This window comes from Anser cygnoides, chromosome 3, assembly GCF_040182565.1.
Source record: "Anser cygnoides isolate HZ-2024a breed goose chromosome 3, Taihu_goose_T2T_genome, whole genome shotgun sequence".
Classification (NCBI taxonomy): Eukaryota; Metazoa; Chordata; class Aves; order Anseriformes; family Anatidae; genus Anser; species Anser cygnoides.
Genome location: NC_089875.1, coordinates 30,223,492 through 30,243,504, shown reverse-complemented (window position 1 = coordinate 30,243,504; position 20,013 = coordinate 30,223,492). Strand labels below are relative to the sequence as shown.

Here is a 20,013-nt window from a genome sequence, read left to right as displayed (position 1 = left end):
TAGATTGTTCCTAGCCAGTAGCAGCTACAATTCACGTTGATACCCAGTTTGGGAAAACAGCACATGCACACAGTTTTTACTGAGATCTGGAAATTTTCTGCTTGCGCGATGGTTAAGGGAAAACTCCTCTAGGGAGTTTAACGCAAGCCTTCTCAGACTCCTGTGGCAGTTGGAGGTCTTTTCCTTTTAAAGCTCCCTCTAATAAAAATATCCGTAGGAAAAGGGAGAGGGTTATGCAGGCTGCAGATCGGACAGGACATTTCCTCCAGTGTGCAGCTGAGCTGCCTTCTGTGGATACTACTCCCAGAAACAGCACATCATCCTCAAAATTACTTTGTGTCCACTAAAGCCCATGCCACTCCTGACCTGCACCAATGCCACTCGTTGCTGGTTACCAAACAGCTTCCCAACACAAGCACCTCTTGATCTTGCAGAGGGAGAAATGATTTCAATGGACCAGAGGAAAGTCTTCCTAAAAGCTGCCAAACTCACTCATCTCGAGTTAGCAACTTTAGACTGGTGCTCAGACCAGCATGGAGATCTGAAAACCTGGTCCTGATACCATCTGACAGGGAATGTTGGTCAGGAGTACAACAAATGGACAACAGTGGAGAAGATAAAGGGTAAACTAAGGAGAGCTATAAGCAGTCATACATACCCAACCCCATACCATCTAACTCCAGATGCTTTTCCTGCTCTCTCAAGAAAGGACAAAGGTACAGTTATTCTCTGAAAATTTGTGTTTAAGTGACTTTTTCACTGATACATGAGCTTGGAAATGCCATGAATATTCATATAGGCCCTTCCACACACAAAAATTCAGTTTGTGGTGACATATGGCAAGGGAAATTTCAGCTCACTGAGTTGAAGCCTGGCAAAATTATAAACAATCAGAAATGAGGCCTTCTAATGGAAACTGTTAGACAGCCTTAGCTATTGGGCCACTGTCATCTTCACAGCCAGAGAGTGATTTAATCTGTCAGTTATGTGAGCACTAGGAGTGATGAATAGGTCTTTGTATTCATTCACAGCAAGTACGTTCCCAGAATGACATATGATGTGGAGGTTTTTTTGTCTCAAAGTCCACTGGATCTTTAAAGAGTCAGGAGTCTGCTCAACATAGCTTTCCAAAGCAGCACTACAAAGGACACCATCCACAGTCAGAAAGATGGATTCCCAAAGTGACCGACTTGCATCCCTCCTCCCCAGTTTCACTTGCCTGTTGTTACAGAGGCAACTTAAAAGCCCTGTGTCAACAAAGGAGCCCAGTTTTGCCCTGACATCCCTGACAGTCACACTTCTTATAATCAGGGCGGCACAGGAACACAACCACAGCTTATCCGTGGCTGCCAGCACAAGATAGCACAGTCACAGGGCTCCTCCACGGAGCAAAGCCACTGAGACCTACCAGGACCACACTGGCAGCCCACACTTTTGGGGCAACTCCACTCCCAAGGGTGCCCTGCTGTGCTGGCAGCACAGGGAGCAGAGTAGCGATACAGGGCTGCCCAAGCCAGGTGACTTCTTTGCAGAAAGACTTCTCCACACTATCAGTGAGCACAATTTTCTAACACCATTTATTGCTGCAGCAACACAGGAAGATGGGAACAGAGCCAGACACTAATGTTATATTTTTACCTGATATAACTGAGAGTATCCTGTATCATATGTTCAAAACAAATCTTTTAATAAAGCTGGTTACAGCTCTGCCAAGGTCTGGTGGATGCAGTAGACCATCCTCTCCCTGGCAGGTTCCTGGGCTGGAAACTGGCTGGCTTTAATCCCCTGCGGAATAGAGGCACAGAGGGGGCAAATGTGAGGTTTGACATCTAGTCAAGGTCATTTATTAACTTGGCTTTCCTAATACTAGGGAAGCCAGTGGCAGCTAGTCCTAAGCCAAACAGCTTTTTCATTGCCATAGATACAAAAGATAATGCACGCCGATTCAAGCAAAATGAGATGATTGTAAGGCTTCCAAGGATACTTCCAAATGCCAGCCAAAAACTCTGTGAAAAGTCTCAACTGGAGATAGATTTCTACATGTTACCTACCCAACAACCTCTCCTCTCAGAACAGGTACAACTTCTAAACTCATCTGTTTTGCAACTCATATGAAAAACTGGAGTCTGTAACTGGCCACACTTTGACACGTCCTGTTTCCTTTTGGCACCACTTTCAAAGACGATTTCTACCATTCAGATGAATATGGCCTATTTTCTCTTATTCTTGTGATCAGTTATTTATTAGATCATAATCCCAGTATGGACAAAGTGCTCAGACTTCAGTCAGAATTTAAGCAGCATGAATGATGTTTTTCCTCTCTCTTTTCATTTCCTGAACTGTTCTTAAACATACATATTCTTGACTTTTAAGGGTGAGCTGATCCTGGGAGGAGGCACAGCAGGGAACAGATTTGTGTGGGTGACTGTGATGGTGGTAAAGGATTTGGAAGGGATAGGGCACAGCTGACTCCACCAGATCTGTGCTGGAGAAGTGAGATTTTATGACCACAGCACAAAGGTACCACTCCTTGCTGTGCTGCTGGTGTCCCTGGTGTCCTACCCCAGCAGAGTGAGGTGCCACAAAGAGAGAAAGGGAGGAAATCTTTCCCTCTCCCCGTTACTTATAGGTCACATGTAGGTTTCTGGGGAGCACCCTTCCTCCTTCCCCAGTGAGCATCTGGGCCCAGGGCTCTGTCCCTCTCTACTCTGAAGTATCATGAAAGGTTTGAACAGTGTTGCTCATCACTATCCAAAAATACACCATTCAACCAGGCGCAGGACTGTCATGGATGGTTCCTTTTGTCTTATCCAGCCACTGTCCAAGAAACCGTTGAGGTCCTGGGAAGCCACAGACTACAAGTAGGCACTTAAATCCATCCCTATTCAATGAAATGACAGGAACGAACTGATTAGAGCTAAGTGCGTGCTTAAGTGCTTCACTGAAAGGCATAAACCTTGAACTGAGGCAGTTGTCCAAGGACAGGAGATAAGGAGGGGGAGAACATTCACCTACAGTCAGTATTCTGAAGGCACAGGATGGGGTTTACTGTCCAAAATGAGTGAAGCCAGCTGCATTTAGGAACTAGCAGTCCAAGAGAAGCTAGACTGGAACACTTCACAGGGGTCACATTTGCCATTTCAATAGTGCAGAGAAAGATCATGCAGTACTGTACCTGTGAAAATGCAAGTCACTTCAAGTGGTTAATAGGTTCATTGAACAACGATCAACCCAGATAATTAGACAGAAAGTACCAGCTTCTCAGTGTATTCTCTCCTTTTGATAGACAGCTCCCAGAAGTCAGGCATGATTTTCATAAGGCGAGATAATAAGCTGTCAGTTGTACGAAGCCTAGAGTGAACCACACAGAAAAATCAACACAGTCTGAAAACAAGAAACATGTCAAAATGCAAAAACAGTTTCTTTCTTTAAAAATAAAATGAGAGTGTGATTTGAACGAGTAAGCTTTGGCTTACAAGTACTATTCTAGTCATCAACAAAATAGGAAAAAATGATAGGAAACATTCTGAAATTAACTCTTGATATGAATTTGCCCAGTGTCATCACTTGCTTTCCATACTGTGATTTCATCCACCGCTCCTCTTCCTAGTAGATATCAACTTAAAGAGGAGAAGGACAAGAAAGGGAGATCACAGGATGGTGAGAGGGGAGGAAACCACAGAGGAACAGTACGTAATGCTTTTGTATGTTACATCCCATATACCATACACGTTTTGACTCTCAATAAATATGCTTATTTACTTGCCTACTTGCATAAGTGACAGGGCAGACTTAGACTGTCATCAGGTTGTGTCAGCGCAGGACGTCATCTCAAACTGCACACACATGAGAAAACTCGTGTAGCCCATGGCCACTGCCAGGGCACCAGGTAGGCCGCGGGGACAGGGATGGGCCAAGGCTGGGCCAGGCTGTGGGGAGCTGGATCCCAGCCCTGCTGCGGCCTTGTTGGGGCAGGGGCTGACGGCCCCAGGGCTGAGGTGGGGTCCTGGGTGGGTGGGTGAGCCCCAGTGAGTGGACAGCAACATCAGGGCCTGGCAGTGCTCTCGGGGTTCTGGGACTCATAGACCAAAGGCCGACATGAAGAGGTACGATGTGTAGAGGCAGAGGCAAGCTGTGCTACCTCCGGCTGTTCTGAGACAAATCCATCACTGCTGGTGCAGGGAGGATGTAAACTCCCCTGATCCCAGTGTAGCTCCCCAGTGTAGCTGTCCCAAGCAGGGAGCCATTGCTACCCGTGAAGAACCCCAGCACCTCCGTTCCTAGCAATGGAGAAGAACAGTTTATGCCCAAGAGCCTCAACCTGAGTCAGGCGCTGTCCTCATCCTCCACTGCTTCATTCCCATCCCACTCTGGGTCTGCCTGTGACACCTCTTTCCAGAGGGGGAAAGGAGAAGGTTGGACAACTGAAGCTATAGTTGCCTTCTCAGCAAAACATTTGCCTCAAAGAGGACCAGAAGTGTGGGTTTATTCAGGTGGAATACTCTGCATGAGGCCTTTATGTTAATTTTTTTTTTTCAGCAGTGAGAGTCAAGAAATTGTCAGCAAGTGACAGTTTGGGTTGCTGGGCTTTATTGGTTTTTATTTTTCTCCCCTCAGTGATTTGTGCCAACTGTTACTTCATGCATATGGAACACACAACTTCTAGCCTTTCCTCACTGGTGTGAAGTAAGAGTTTGGCACATGTTGAAAACAACAAGCAGAAATTAACTTGCTCTCTCCCATCTTTAATGTCAATAATCGCCAGTAATTATTTGGAGTATTAAACACAGTCATCTTGCTGTCACCTTAATTCTCCACATTAAAAAGGGATTATATAACAAATTAGCCTGATTTAGTCTCTCTTCAAGGGACTTACCCAGTGGTTCACTCTTCTTTATTAAATTAGCAGTCGAGGAAGCTTTTGGCTTGCAGACATGTTATGAAATCCTGCCCAAGTTCAGACCACCGGTGCTAGCAATTGCTCAAGTGCTAACTGCTCTGGAACCACCTCCTCAGTATTTGCAGGGCCTGAACTCCAGCTGACCCACCGCACAGTGAAAACATGCTGGTAGACACTTGTAATCTGATCTTCTGACATTTGCCTTCCAGTTTAGAACAACTGATCCTCAGTTCACCAGGGTCACGGAGTCTCTCAACTCTTTCCTGTGCTTGTTTAAATATAACCCAGCATTCAGATTTGGGTATGCAACAACGAAATCTCTGCTAATTCTCTCTCTTGTGATGACTTAGCGGGAAGGAACAGTTGCAAAGCACAGCTAGGTGCCTTTCCACCGGCTGTGAGGGAACATCTCTGTTGCTTTCAGTGCTGAGGATGTCTGCTTGCCAGAAGGGTAAGTTGCAAACACACGGAGCATCTTATTCCTCCTCGGCTGACTGTATGCCAGAGAACTAACACTTCTTTCATACAGAATTACACAGAATGAAGTCTGCTGATAGCTAGTCATGTGAAGGCCTGACGCAATGCCCACTGAAGCCAAAGGCTGTTTTTCTTCTGCCTTTATAGGCTTTGGATCATCGCCTTACTCAAAACACTAAACCTGTGAGAATTTCAAGCTTTATGGTCAAAATCCATTATTTTCTGCATTCCTTGCTTCTAGCTGTAACAAGTCCATGTCACCACCACAATGCTACATTTGATGGTAAGCAGACCTGTGAATCAGTACAGAAACAATTATTTACTCCTGGTTTTTCCCTTCTCTTTCTTTACCTTCTGCCTTGAGGGTATAAAACCAACTGTTCCAAATAGACCCTTCTCATATTTATCGGAATAGCAATCCATGTCTGTCCTCACTGTGTCTGAAGTACTCACCTGAAGAAGTCCTAAAGGACTGATTGATGATGACAGCCCTGAGTGCTGCCCACTCTTGGGGATTTCACAGTGCAGACATGCACTCATGGGTACTTCATATAGGACTATATTTGGTGGTTAGGTGACCGCAGCTTTTGGCAACTCCTGTTGGAAGCGATGGGTAGGCCAGAGGTGGAGGTCCCTGTGCTCTGCTAATGATCCACTTCCCATTCAGTAGACAAAACAGAATCTGAAGAAGAAAATACAACCTCTTTTTTTCAGAGTTACTGGTACTTACAACTACCGATCGCAAAAAATAAATGTTCTAGTTGAATCTGGCTTATACTACAGGGAAGAGTTCTTAACTGGCAAGTTTGAGAAAGACCACAGTTGCTTTAAAAACCCTCCTTAGTGTTGATTTCCGTTATTTTCTTATTTAGGCTATCTATCTTTTTTTTGCACGTGCAGTTACCTCATGAACTGTTAACCCACATTGCTTTGGGAAAGCTCAGTTAGTTAGGGAAAATAAAGTCACATTTTCTTCCAGTAGTACCAGTTCCCTCATGATCTGCCTACCACAGTTGTAAAAGTATTGACTTTATCCATCTGCCCAACTGATCAGTAATATTCAACTGACATTGGTGTTTCCCTTTAAAAAGTCTTTATGAGGGGTGTTTTTTGGATGTCTTTTTTTTGTGTGTGTGTTTTTTGTTTTTTTTTTTAATTTTTATGAAAACCTGATTCTGTCAGATGCTTTGTTATATTCCTAACAGCCTCTGACTTCAGAACAGCTGAACATTCTCATGGGAGGAACATATTGTACCATGCCTCAATATTCATCACTCAAAGTAATTAAAGTCACCCAAAGAGAAATTAATTGGTCCTACAATTGCATAAAATTATTGAACAATTAAGTAATAATTCATCTGAAGTTGTTCATAGTAAGAAAAGCTATGTGCAAGCATGCAATCTGAGATAGAAGCTCAATGTAGTTGCCTAAGGAGTGATGATTTACAGCAGATAGGCTGGAAAAATCAAAAACAAAAAAACAACCCAACCTTCAAGTGACAAATCACATGGGGAGTTCATGCTGCCTTTGGGGATCTTCACACCCAGAAATGGAAGAATTTGCAGTAATTGTCCTTCCAACCACACTATTATGTGCAGTGTGGAAACAGCTTCTTTCAAAACCCTTCACACCAAAAAATAAAACCTCTACCCACTCAGAGTATTTAAAATAAACAGGATATCTTATAGAAATGGACAGGAATAAAGAATCTACTTATATAGGAAAGGATTTCTAAAGATAATAAACTGACGATTCAATATTTTAATAATGTAATTTTTTTCCCCTAATTTTTACAGTTTCAGGATTTTACAATGCTGATTTAAACATCTCAAATTCTGCAGACTGGTTTAATGTGACCTATATGTAAAACGTCCCACTGGTGATGTGAAGCACATGCTTTCCCGTGCCAATATGCACAGCTTTAGTTCAGAGTGCAGCAGCTTGTACTTTTCTATCTAGTACTTTTGCTTTGGTCCCTGTTGTCAGGCAGTATTTTAATACTGAAATGTAATATTGCAAATATTATATTTAAAATGTCTTCTGTTCTATAAAATGTGCTAGCCCTGTAAAGTGAAATTCTGTTGGAATCCTGATAACAGGGGGCAAAACAACCAGATGCTGACAGTTTTTGTAGAATATTTGTGACCTTCATTTTTAGTCCAGCAGCATGGACAGGGTGGAATTACATCGGCAAGCCCACATACTCACCAAAAAACTTCAGCCCCCTGGTACAGTCGTATGGGATTCAAAACATCGCAAAATACTTCTGACCTCTCTGAGCAGTGATCACCCCTAGTCATGGCATTCTTCAAACTGGAAAAACAAACAGCAACTTAAGATATATTTTTTTTTAACAGAACAAAAGACAAACAAAACAAAAACATTTCAGAGGGAGAGACTGAGCCAAGAAGCTACCCATTAGTATGTCTCCTCAGAGAGATTTCCCACTCCTCCCCTCCCCCCCCAAAAAACCCCAGCCACCCAACCACAAGCAAACTATGCGTATTTATCCACTTTAATTTCTTTTCTGCTATGTTTTCCCTTAAAAAGCTACAGAGGAAAGGAAAGAGAGGAAAGAAAAAGGGAATAGGAGACAAAAAAAGGAAGAGGAAAATCTCATCCTAAAGCTTTGAGAGACATATCGGTCAGTGAGGAATGTATTCAAAGAAGCTTTGTGGAGTTCCTCACGTTAATCCTATTGGCAAATAGTGGGATTTGTGTTGCATAGCTCCTAAGCTTGGGTCTACAGGATTGCTACAAAACACAAGCAATGTCTGTAGCAAGAATAGAACAACACTAGAAGTGCAGAGGAATGAAACTTAAGAGACTATCAGTTTTAAGAGTAACATTCAGGAAGAAGACAGGGGCAGTGAAAAACGGAAGTACAAAACACCTCCAAAGCCATCAAATGCTAAAAGATTCATTCAAAAGTGTCTCTTCCATGGTAAAATATTCCTGTTGCCTAACTTCATTGACAGCACCATTTCCACAGGGATTGGAATCTGATCTGACATCTAATTTACAGAAGCTTATAAAATTTCTTTACTGTAACAGCTCACAAACAATAACGTATTATGGATTTTACATGGGTACTTTATTTTCCCACAGAAGTCAATAAAGTCATGCCAGCAGAAATCTTGGCTTTACATTCACATAAAATATTTTATCTCAAAGAGCAATAGGAACCCTAATCAGACTGCATCAGTCTATATTGTTACAAACTGCAATTAATCTGCTCAGACTGAAAAGCCATACCAGTTTTTGACTGAAAGGCATGTCATTAAGTTTCTGAGTTGTTTACATGTAATGCAACATGACAGGAATTTGTGCAGAGATGAGAGAAAATGAGCTATTTGAAATTAACTGTTTGGAATCCTGTCTATAGCTGTTTGCAGTCTGCAGTGAATTGGCAGGGCTGATTACAGGGATTTGTGTGGGTTTTGTGAGAGGGTTTCTCATACTGAGTTGTTCTTTAAGAAATGCTTGGTAAAAACTCGCTGCGCCTTTGGGTGTTCAGGTCTAGGAAGAGAGGAAGTATGCACTAACACCCTTGGTTTATAGCAAGAGTAAGTAGTAAAACTAAAATAAGGAAATATATGGAATATATAAACCAGGAGATCACACAAATAACATGATTTGTACCTTACATGTGAAGCGTGGCACTTACCTCCCCCAGTTCCCTTACAACAGGACACCGAGGCAGCCGATGGAGCCTGCAGAATGGTTTGGCAAACAGCAGCAGTTAGGCAGAACAGTACCACACGTGTGACTATCAGAGATGCTGTGCGGAAAGGTAGAAAGGAGAAGATTAGACAAGTACAGAGGAAGATCTGCAGACTTGCCTGTACAGTGGCTTGTTGGTGTTAGTTTGGATGTAGAGAGTCAAGGTGAGCACAGGACCCAGGCTCTGTGCTCAGGCCTGGGCTGAATTAGTGTAGATATATCCCACTTGGGAAAGCTCCCTCAGCGGTGCAGCGTTTTACCTCCTTATCCTAGTGGCTTAGTTCAGTAGGGAGGCAGGCAAGAAGTCTTTGCTCTCCAAAATACAGGAACGATTAGATTTCCACATGATTATGCTCGAAAACATGAACCATGAAAGTTCGGAAAGCAGGAAGCAATTTGAAAGATCCAAGTATTTATTTATTTGTTTGTTTTAAACCTCATACTTGGCATCTTGACAACCTTCTGATCTGGGGCAGAAGTAGAAGTTTGTGAACAAGGTTTTTGAATGTCTGAAATAAGATTTGGGCCAAAAATGAGTGATCTTGTATGCCAATTTAGGATACCTCGAATAAATAGCATCAGGGAACAGAGGACAGGTACACAGCATTTTCTGTCACTTTATAATGTTTCAAACTTATTGCTTGAAATATTGAGGACCCCTAAATCACCATGCACTTTGGAAATCTTGATTTAAAACCTTTTTTGTGTCAGAGAAGAATCTTCTTCTTCCAGAGGAGAACCTCCCCATCATCTGGGAAAGCATGTTTGATGAGGAGAAAAATTAATTACACTAAATAGTAACTTGAAAAATTGAATTAATTCTCAAAGAATTAATATGCTTATTGAAAACCAGCTGAAAGGTAGGGCTTCAAATCAATTTTTTTTTGGAAGAGGAAGAAATTAAATTGCTGGCATTAAAAAGACAAGCCTTGAGATAGATGTTCAGGATGTGCAGGATGCCCTTGCCTCCCGTAGCACCCTGACTACCTTTCACACAGGTGCTGTGCTGACCCCCAGCTGTTGGTGGCCTCTGCCTGGTCTCTTCCTGTCTCACCATATATCCAAAATGGCTGAAATCCAATAGCTTCTGAAAATATATCCTCTGAAATAGCACTTCCTTAAAAAAAAATCAACAAAAAACAAACTTGGATCAAACATAATGCTATGAAAAGCCTTCTCTCTAAATAGTTCCTCTGACGAATACAGTAATGGAAAGAAACAGAGTACATTGAAGCAAATCTATCCCATGTTAATTATGTTGCTTCTTCCCTTAGGAGACAGTGTTGGGTATATGGCAGAACACAAACTGCTGAAAAATAAAATGTGCTGCAGAACTGGAATCTCGTTAGTCTCTGCTTAATGTTTAGCCTTTCACTCGCACGCTGGGAGAGATGGCAGTTCGTGTAGGAAACACCATGTCTCTGCCAGGCTGTGCACAACAGGGGTAATCAAACAGTCTGCAAGCACTGCACACACATGCACTTGTCCATGCCAAGACCAAAAAAAAAGTGTTTTGGGGGCACAAACATACAAGCAGCTGCTGCAGCAATCTGAGGTGCTGTTGTTACTACCTCCAAGCCTCTTTCTATTCTATGGAGATGCAAAGGACAAATATAACCTCATGAAATGCTGTATTTAGAATACAACTGAGATACGGACTTTTGTCCAAATTAAAGTACGTCTGCCCCACTGCTAGTGGCACTTACCCAACTAGCTAGTGAGACATCTACTTCTTATTCTTTAGTTATAGAAAGCTGTTATATGTGCATTATATGGCTAACAAAACACCTCTACAACTAAGCTTAACACTCGAAGCTGCTACTCTCAACTTTGAAACGCTGTGTAACACACCAGTCCCAGTCACAACATAGTATGAACAGTGGGCATCAGTGACTATGTTCCCACATAAAGCTGATGAAATACCAGAGATGACCCTTACATTTTGCACTCCAGCAGAGAATACTGATGTAAACATCCACTACAGCCTAGAGCCTAGCATTGCAATGAAGAACCAACAGACAACGTTGTCCCCAGCTCATCCCTCAAAAGCAGGCTGTAGCCCAGAGCAGTCGCTTTGATCCACCCGGCTGCCATCTGCTTGAAGTTTTCCCTTGCACGCCAAGGTTCAGCTAGGGAACTGGAGATTTGAAAGTTTGGGTCAGAGCTTGTGTGGAAAAGTAGTTTTCAAAGGAACTAATCTCCCACCCTGGTCCAAAGCATCATGAAAGTGTCAAAGGGATCAGGTACCAGTGCTGGGCAGGATAAATATACCAGCATTTATTAGTGATATGAGTAAGCAAATTATTTCTTGCCTTGAAGAGTCAACCAGTTTGTAGTTTTCAGACTCCATGTAAAATTTAACATACAGTCATGAAATGCACTGAATTCTTCAGTGACTCCAGTCATTAGTCAGAGAGTCGCACTGCCCCATCCAAGCACATGTCCTATCAAGCACGATAGCCATGGTCCTTCCATCACCAGCTGCAGGATCTGGCTCAGAATCACAGAATAATCCATGCTGGAAGGGACCTCTGTAGGTTATCGGGGGACAACCACTTGCCTGCTTAGGTCACATTTATTCAGGGCTTCATCCAGTCAAGATTTGGGGCTCTCCAAGGTTAAAGAACCTACAAACTCTCTAGGCAACTGTTCCAGTGCTGCACTACCCTCAGAGTGAGAAAAAAAATCCTAATAACTAATGAGAGTTTTTATCATTGTGACCTGTGCTTGCTGCCTCTTGTCCTGTCACTGTGCTCCTCTCAGAAGAATCTGGCTCCATCTTTATGTATGGGCTCGTTCCTCTTACTGCCCATTTCCCCTCCAAATACCCTCACATTCTCCATTCTCAGACAAACTACTCCATCCCCCAAAAAAATAAGTCAGGATGACCAAGTTCATCCTTGCTACCATCCTTCTTCATGATTTGCAGTCTTCCCTCGTTGTAGCCACTCTCACTTCACCACCTTGATCACAGAAGTATTTAAGTTCACCCATGAAACAGAGCTTTCACTTTTTTTTAATCAAGGCAGGCAATCAGCAGTGGACAGGACAGTGCCCTACAACTGGACAAGCTTTCCTGGAACAAACACACGTGACTAGGCATTTGGGTAACAGGATCCAAAGTTCCTCAAGCCAGAAAGTTCAGGCCAAACTTGATTAAGACTTCAGCAGAAGAGGGCATGTTTTCCTCTTGATATTCTTTCCTCCAGACATTTCAAATTCCCTTTTTTGTCTCTTGCTCTTTCTGTAAACTGTTCCTCAGCCTGTGTTTCCTAGGCAGCTCATGCTGGTGGGAGTCATTTCTGTGATGCCAGTGTTCCTTTCATGAGGCTGCCTTAGCTCAAGGCAAAGAGCGTGAGCCTATTTGAGACTGAAAAGCTATTCTGCACCACGTTAGATCAACAAGGTACAAATATTCTCGTGCTTTCTTGTCTTTCAGCATAGCACAAGAGTCCTACCCATTTCATCCCATTATAAAAAGCATATATTCAGGGAAACAAAAGCATGCCCAGCACTATCAAAATGACAGAACATTCTCACGTTCTGCTTATTGACACTCCAGTCACGACCAGTTTTTGATGTGTGCAGTGAGGAATTCATATATATCAGGAAAATCTTTCTATGACAGAGTTAGTAGGTTGAAGTTTGTGTGTCCTGAGGCAAAAAAACTACTGCAGTAATCTACTCTGAGACCAAAGTGTCACACAGGACATGTTAAGGCCTAGTGCAGACCTCAGAACGGTGTGAGGTAAATAATACCTAAAGTGCTGCTGCCAATCGCTATGTCACAGGCATGTTCCATGTTTCTGAGCCACCAAGATTACGTCCACTTTCCCTATCAAATTTTGCACAGTGACTTCAGATTTTTTAAATATATTTTCAGTGTCTGAACCTAGAATTTTCCACACTTGAGTTTTCAGGACTGTCCTAACCCATATTTTGATCCCTGAACGGAAAGGCTAATTCATTTTCTTTCCTTTCATTACTTAAATAGTTGAAATATATTTTTCTTTGCCATTTCTTGATGGCAGTAATCAATCAGCTTATTATTATTGGAAATAATTTTGGCCATAAGCCAAATCCTGCATTACAGCCTTGAGGATGTTTCCATGCAACATAAGATCTGGAAAGCATTCGGGTGGCTTAGCAGGATTTCCACACAGCTCCAGAGAGCAGATATTATGGAAACTCTGCAACCTTTTGAACATAGCATGTTCTCTTTCTTTCTTGGCATTTCAAACCTATGAGGCTTCATGATCAAAGCCCTAGCACACCCCAAATAATAAAGGAATCACCAGACACTCTACCTTGATGTCAGGATCCTGTTTCCCACGTAATTTTTGGCTGATGACTGGGGTGGAGACACAGGGGTAAAGCAACACTCGAGCAGCATTGCAGAAATCTAGACTGAAGTTTTTCATACTTCACTGAAGTCCAAGGCCATTTATGTGCTTTGCTGAACATGCTAACTTCAGAGACATTAGACTGGGAAGTACATGGAAACCGGCAGGACCCAAAGCATCAGCTCACAACAACCAACCACTGAGAAGCTCACAAAGGATTGGGGGTCACGGACTGTGTCTAGCACCTGATACAGTGTTCCAAGGGTGCATTGAAGATGAAGATCTCCAGAACCTGATGGCCAGATTTTCTCAGCCTCAGCTCAGGCTTAGTTCAGTCTGAGCCTGAGCAGGAAATGCCAGAACCCATCGGCAAGGCCCAAGATCTGTGCAAGGTAAGATCTGGGTAATTCTTTCTGTCGGACATTGTCACCACAAGACCAAGGAGAACAGCTGGAAACTGTTCAAAGTGCCAGGACCTTGTCATGCCTCATGGTGAGCCGGCTCTGGGAGGACCCTATGCAGTAGGCTCACCCACTGATTTCTTCAAAGAATATCCACCAGTCATCACAAAGTTACTGGTAAGGATCCTGTCATTGAGAAACACAGACAGATTGCCACTCAGCCTTGTGGCAACCTGGGTGAACTTCACAGAGCAATATGAACAAGCTATTGAGTCCATGCTCTATCACGGGCACAATGTCCAGAATGATTTGGGATTTTCTGCTCCAGCTCAGCTTTAAAACCAGGTAGTTTTCTTCCTCCCACTACTCTTACTGGTTGTAGATTGCCATTGCTTTGACAATTAGAAAGTTTTTCTAATTGCCAGTGTAAATGTATTCTGTTCAGTTTAATGCCCTTTGCTAAAAATGGTCTTTTTCCCCTTCAGATATTACCCCTCTAATGTCCTCTTAGAGAGTGTCTGACCTTGAGCTGGGCAGCTAGCCTCATTCTTCTCACTCTGCTGCTGGAGACAGACTAGGAATACCCCATTTTCCCATGTTTTCCTTGATCCCTGAGATTGATTCTGGCTCTGTCTGCTGTCCTCCCCAGAGGAGGCATCCCTCCAGGAAAAAGAGATTCAAAGGAGGAAGTCAGAGTGTTAGCAAAGGCCAAGGTCTTCCTGTCCACCGACCCCATTAGGCTGAGATGCTCATAGCAGTGCTATGATGTTGCCCCAGTGGCACTTCTCCCCCTCACTGGGGAGCACTGTTTCTCCTTGGATTCTTTCTTCTTGCCTAAACAGAAGATGCATCACCAATTGTTGTGACATATTCAGGGAAAATTATTATTATTTCTTTTGTATGAAACAGATCAATATACCACAGACTTGTAGCAACCAGATTAGAAAGTAATAGAACAAACTTAGGAAGATGAAGAGGAAAAACCCCCAAATTATAAATGAAACGAGCCCTACCTCCAACCTTACATTTAAGCCAACAAATATATTAAAACATGTTTTTAACTGCTAAGTATTGGCAAGCATAGCCAATCCTAGAGCAATCACAGAGCAATAAAATAGCAGCCATAAAAAACAGATTGGATACTATGAGATAAACTGCAGCACATCAATTTACACAATTAATAACTGCCAGAATAATTGCAATTCATTTAAGAGTTGGAATCAAATCATAAATCAGTCCCAGCAATGTGTTAAATAACAAATACCAATTTTAATACAGAATTGCTGAGTACGGCATTAGTAATTGTAAGGAGTGTTGTAAATACAGACGCTTATACCCTAGTGTTGCTCACAGTATTATTTACACATTTTGCACTAACATTTTGTCCCCACTCGTGTCACATACAACAATATTCCCAAAGTGCTGTACTATTACTTTTGGATTTCCATGTACCTACTTTGCCTATTGTTCAATGGACTACGGCCATATCTTTTGCCCAGCAATCATATACATGCTTAGCAGTCCTTCTTTGATTAATATCAGAAAAACAAGGATTTTTCAGGCTGCAGCAATGAGTTTCTGTGATGGTAGAACTGTTCCCAAATACTACTGATTATTATAACCACAAAGCAAAACACACGATTCCTGTTTGTAAACTATTATTACAGGGCCTTAACATGTGTAGTTGTGAAGCTAGACCTTGATTAAAGGTTTAATTTACAGTGCAATACTTTGTGCTCACAGCTTGTTCCAGAAGAGAGGGAACAAGTTGCATCCAAGACAGACGTGCGGTTGCTGACTGCCTGTGATGGCTCGTTTCTCATGAGCAGGTGTGGTAAGGGTGAGGCAAAGGGGCATACCTGTCTCCCTCTGTTCTTCCTCTATTCTTCTATTCTTGCTTTTCACAAGTCCGGCATAATGGCACCCTATCTTCTACATGTCTCGGTACTCAATGTAGAAGCCTTCTGGCTTCTCTGTCCCCTTGGATATGACTCTGGGGAATAATCCAGAAATCAACTTTGTCATCACATTCACCTTGAGAGGAAAAGCACCTCCTTCCTACCTCTTCTCCTATGTAACCCTCATGCAGAACAAGGCTGAGGTTTAGTGGAATTCTTGTGTCTCTGCATTTGAGATAATTGTGCTTCAAAACGAGAAAGTCCCATAACACGTGCAATATTCATGCACCATGGGAGATTTTCTTCAGCTTCACTGAGCTTTGGATCAAGCTTCATATCACCTTAAACTTCCCACAGTCTCAGACTGCATCATTACCGGCCTCTCTACAAGCCTGCAAGGGACCCAGCAGCCCCCCCCAAGCAGGATTTCAATTAGCTCCATCTCCATCTTAATTCACCAGTTGATCTAATGATGTTTGGAGTGAGGCCTGTTCCACATTTGCTCATCAATACTACATCTCAGCCCTTCTATATTTATCTTTCCTGGGATTACAGGGAGGACAGAAGGAAACTGTAAATAGTTTGCACCATTATTCTTGCCTTATCAAGGGCTTCTGGTATGGAAAAGAGTGCTGGTTGTTTTGCAAATTTGCAAAACAAGCGTACTTATCGACAGCTACATCATGTTTCAATACAGTATAATATATAAAATAATAAATATAATATGGCTGAAATATGTTTCATTTACATTTGTTTACCTGTTTCCTAATTGTAAGATTCCTGTCCATGGCAAAGCAGGAAGTATATTTCTATAGCAATTTCCTGATGAAAGTAGGTAGGTACATCTTCAGAGCATACCTACAAAGAGTAAAGCTTTATGCATGCCATACAACAGATCTGTATTTCAGGTGAAATCCACAAGGTGCAGCTGAGGGTTTGAAACACTTACTCCACCTCCCTTTCCTTTGGTATCATTCTAGATTATGCTATCTTCTTATTTTGCCTTTATATGATACAATTTTTAAGCACTTATTTGGACAGCTATCAAGTATCCTTAAAGACTCCCACAGATGGAGAAGCAGATGCACTGTAACCATCTGGGGCCAGAACTATGATTAACTTTCAAGTTAATGTGCCTGTAAGAATGGACTGCACATTAGAAATGTTTCTTCCATTTCAACCAGGAAAAACAAAACAAGGTTTAAAAGTAGCCTCTAGATTTGGGTGCCTACCATGAGATTTTTTTTTCTGTCTTTTTTATGCAAAATCAGCAACACGTCTGAAATGCTGGAAGCCGGTGGTCTCCTGTCTGTAAGCCAAGAGAGATCCTCCCTCTTCTGCGCTGGTGACTTGAGTTGCACTTAAGACTCCTACAGAAATGCCTCAAAGGAATTGTGTCCAAAATCACACTAGCCTTTCATAATGCTATAACATACCTTCTCAGCAGGAGAGGAATGGCTATTTTTGGTATCACTAACCTGCAGTTTTCATTTTCATTAATTTTATCTGCTGTTTCTGTTTATGAAAGCATGAAACCAAGACAGGCAGCTCAGCCAGTTGGAAAGATTGGGATGGGTAATTGTTCCTCATCTGTCCATGAACTTCTTCAGATGTTTTCACCACACTATATTCTATGATTCCATGATATGAATGTCTGTAGGATGATTATCTAGATCTGCAAGCATTACTGATCCCATAAGCCAACAACTCCCTGACCCCAAGAAAATATGATTTCTTCTTTGCTGGGCAGAGAGCCTCTCTTACAGTAGCACCCTACATCCCCTTTTACCCCAGAACACACTACCAGCTTACACCTCACACGCATCTCTCTGGGCCTACAAGCATGCTAGTTATTTCCACCATCAGCAACCATATCCATTATAGCTTCCATTTAAGCACTAAAGGAATCTCCTTATCTCCCTCCCCCTGCCTGATTACTGTGTTTGGTTAGATTATGGCTTTCTGGTTCATGTCAGATGAACATAAGCTTCACAGATGGGTGGTGAAGAGTCCATAAATGAAATTATAGGTTGGGCAAAGTCAAAGTAATGACTAAGTAGCCACAGGTAGACTGGCCCAAAGAAGAACAACCTTCATAAGTAACTTCATATACAGCTGGTCATGCTTAGCTTGGGAATAGCCTCACTGCTTCAAGAAATGTGAGAGACTGTATCTGACGTATCCCCTTCTAGCTCCCCTGAACTCTATCCTTTCTCCCTGGAGCCCAGTTTCAGTCAGCGATTACCCGCGTGCCAACTTGGACTGAGTGCAATAGTGGGTCAGGAGAGGGTGTAAAGAAACAATGCAACAACACAAAAGGCCCAGTCATGGGACTAACTGGGGAACCAAGGACTGTACAGGCCAGGCCAGATGAGATGTGCATGTATATATGTCCCCTGGCAGCTAAGACTGCCCCACCTTGGTGCAAATAGCAGGGCTGAAGGTGGGACATTGCTGCCTCAGGTTGTGTCAAAGGACAAAGCTGTGAGAGCATGTTGCGCCTTTGCCTCAAAAGCCCAAGCAAACATTTGGAGGGAATTTGGCTCGGCACTTTCAGAGCCCACGTGCTATGTAAATGGTAGCAGGTGTCTACAAAGCTGAAAATAAGCTGGTATTTTGCAACTGCCTACTCTTGTATGCCCAAAGTTCCAACAAGAAGCACATCTGCTGTGGGGATGAAAGGACCCCCTTTAGCCGCACGGGTGCAATGCACGCAGTGAGGGTCACAGGACAGGGGGTGGCTGTGTCACTGTGCAGCTACAACAAGCCTCAGCCAGCCGTATACTTATGCCTCTTACAGGCATCAGGAGCACAACATCCTAAGGCAAGCTTCCCAAAACTTTGAAGATACTTAGACTAAGGGAGAGGGGATGAGAGTTTCTTTGGGCTGTCTCTGATATGAATTTGGATGAAGAGCTTCAGTTAATACCAAGCACACCAGCTTGTACAAGCATAACTTCTTTTACAGAGATTCCTGCAAAATTATCAGAGGATGTAAAGTGTCATTACTACTTAGATATAGCATTTTCAGACGAAAATGTCACAATGCTTTGTTATCTTTAACTAATTAATCTGAATTATTTCTGTGAAGTAGAAAGGTGACATGGATATGGCTCACTTCACCCCAGCCCTGAAGTGTAGTCATCGCTAGTGTGGAGAACGTCAGCTGCATCATAGCACGCAGAGATCTCACCCCCGTTTAAAAGGAAGTGAAGACTATCATCTCTAGTTAAATTTCACAAGGAGCGTAGGAGGTCAGGAAGCTGTGTGCATAAACTCAGACTGGACCTGGCAAGGCTAAGATCTGCTTTGCAAGACAGCTGTCACTCTGTCACAACAACATTTCTCAGGACTGCTGGCGGTCCGGGCAGCAAGGCAGGTCAGAGTCCACGCATTGCAAGAGCTTTGGTTTCTCAGTCAACAGCTGGATCAGCCTGGAAATAGATCTCAAGGAAAAATCCTCAGCACCCTGCCAAGCTGCTGACAGCCCACATGGGACGGAGCAGTGCCTGTTTGTATCATGCTCCCTCCCCGCCAGCACAGCCACACGCACTCTCAGGGTAGGAGCTCTCTCTGGTAAGTCCTTCCCTATTTAAGGCAGGATTTAAGCTTGCACTTACCTGGAAGTAAGTGCACTCTTCTTCCAATGCTTCCCCATCTCAGGTCAACAATTTCTGCAACAGCAACAGACACAAGGAGATTAAGGAAATCAGCGGTGCCTCACATGATTAATTACAATTCTGTATCAACAGCCAGCAGGTGAGGAAACACAGCAGTAAAATTCTTCTGCCCATACAAAGCCAGCATAAAACAACTCCTGCCTGAAGAAGAGAACATATGTCCCGAATCCATTCATTTCAATGAAAGGAAGGCAGAAGGGAAAGTGTTAATTATTCTTTGTGGGATGAATGAAACGCACTGTACAATTAGCACCTTCTGTGCTCCCGCCTAATGACAGGCTTAACTTAAGAGAATTCTCCATACTGTCCTACGTATCACCTTTCCTTTGACATTATCTTCCTTTTCTTGGCTCTCTACATAGAATTTTAATGAGATCTTAATTGTTTTTCCATCAGCTGCAAGGATTTCAAACCCAAGTCATATGCTGGTTGTCATTTTGCAGAAAGTGGTACGGGGAGCTGTAGAGATGTTCTCTTGCTAAAAACGAGCAGGAGGCAGCCCCCACACCTCCCACTGCATCCCGGGGAAGGGCTGTCTCTGTATTTCCAGTGCGGGCCTAGAGACTACAGCTCGGTGTTTTTTCACTTAC

At 42.9% G+C, this 20,013-nt stretch overlaps 1 long non-coding RNA gene across 7 annotated transcripts in view; it reads right to left on the bottom strand.

Moving 5' to 3' along the window:
- The window catches only part of LOC106029782 (uncharacterized), an 81,937-nt gene that overhangs the window by 6,637 nt on the left and 55,287 nt on the right, over positions 1-20,013 (bottom strand). For 6 of the 7 annotated variants that reach the window (XR_010830181.1, XR_010830180.1, XR_010830179.1 and 3 more), the window contains 7 exons: positions 19,364-19,417; positions 9,046-9,159; positions 7,587-7,691; positions 5,831-6,059; positions 4,877-5,670; positions 3,176-3,351; positions 1,639-1,785 (listed from right to left, as the gene is read on the bottom strand). This is a non-coding gene — a long non-coding RNA (uncharacterized lncRNA). The remainder of the gene's footprint in view (positions 1-1,638; positions 1,786-3,175; positions 3,352-4,876; positions 5,671-5,830; positions 6,060-7,586; positions 7,692-9,045; positions 9,160-19,363; positions 19,418-20,013) is intronic. The other variant, XR_010830183.1, reaches the window with a different exon arrangement.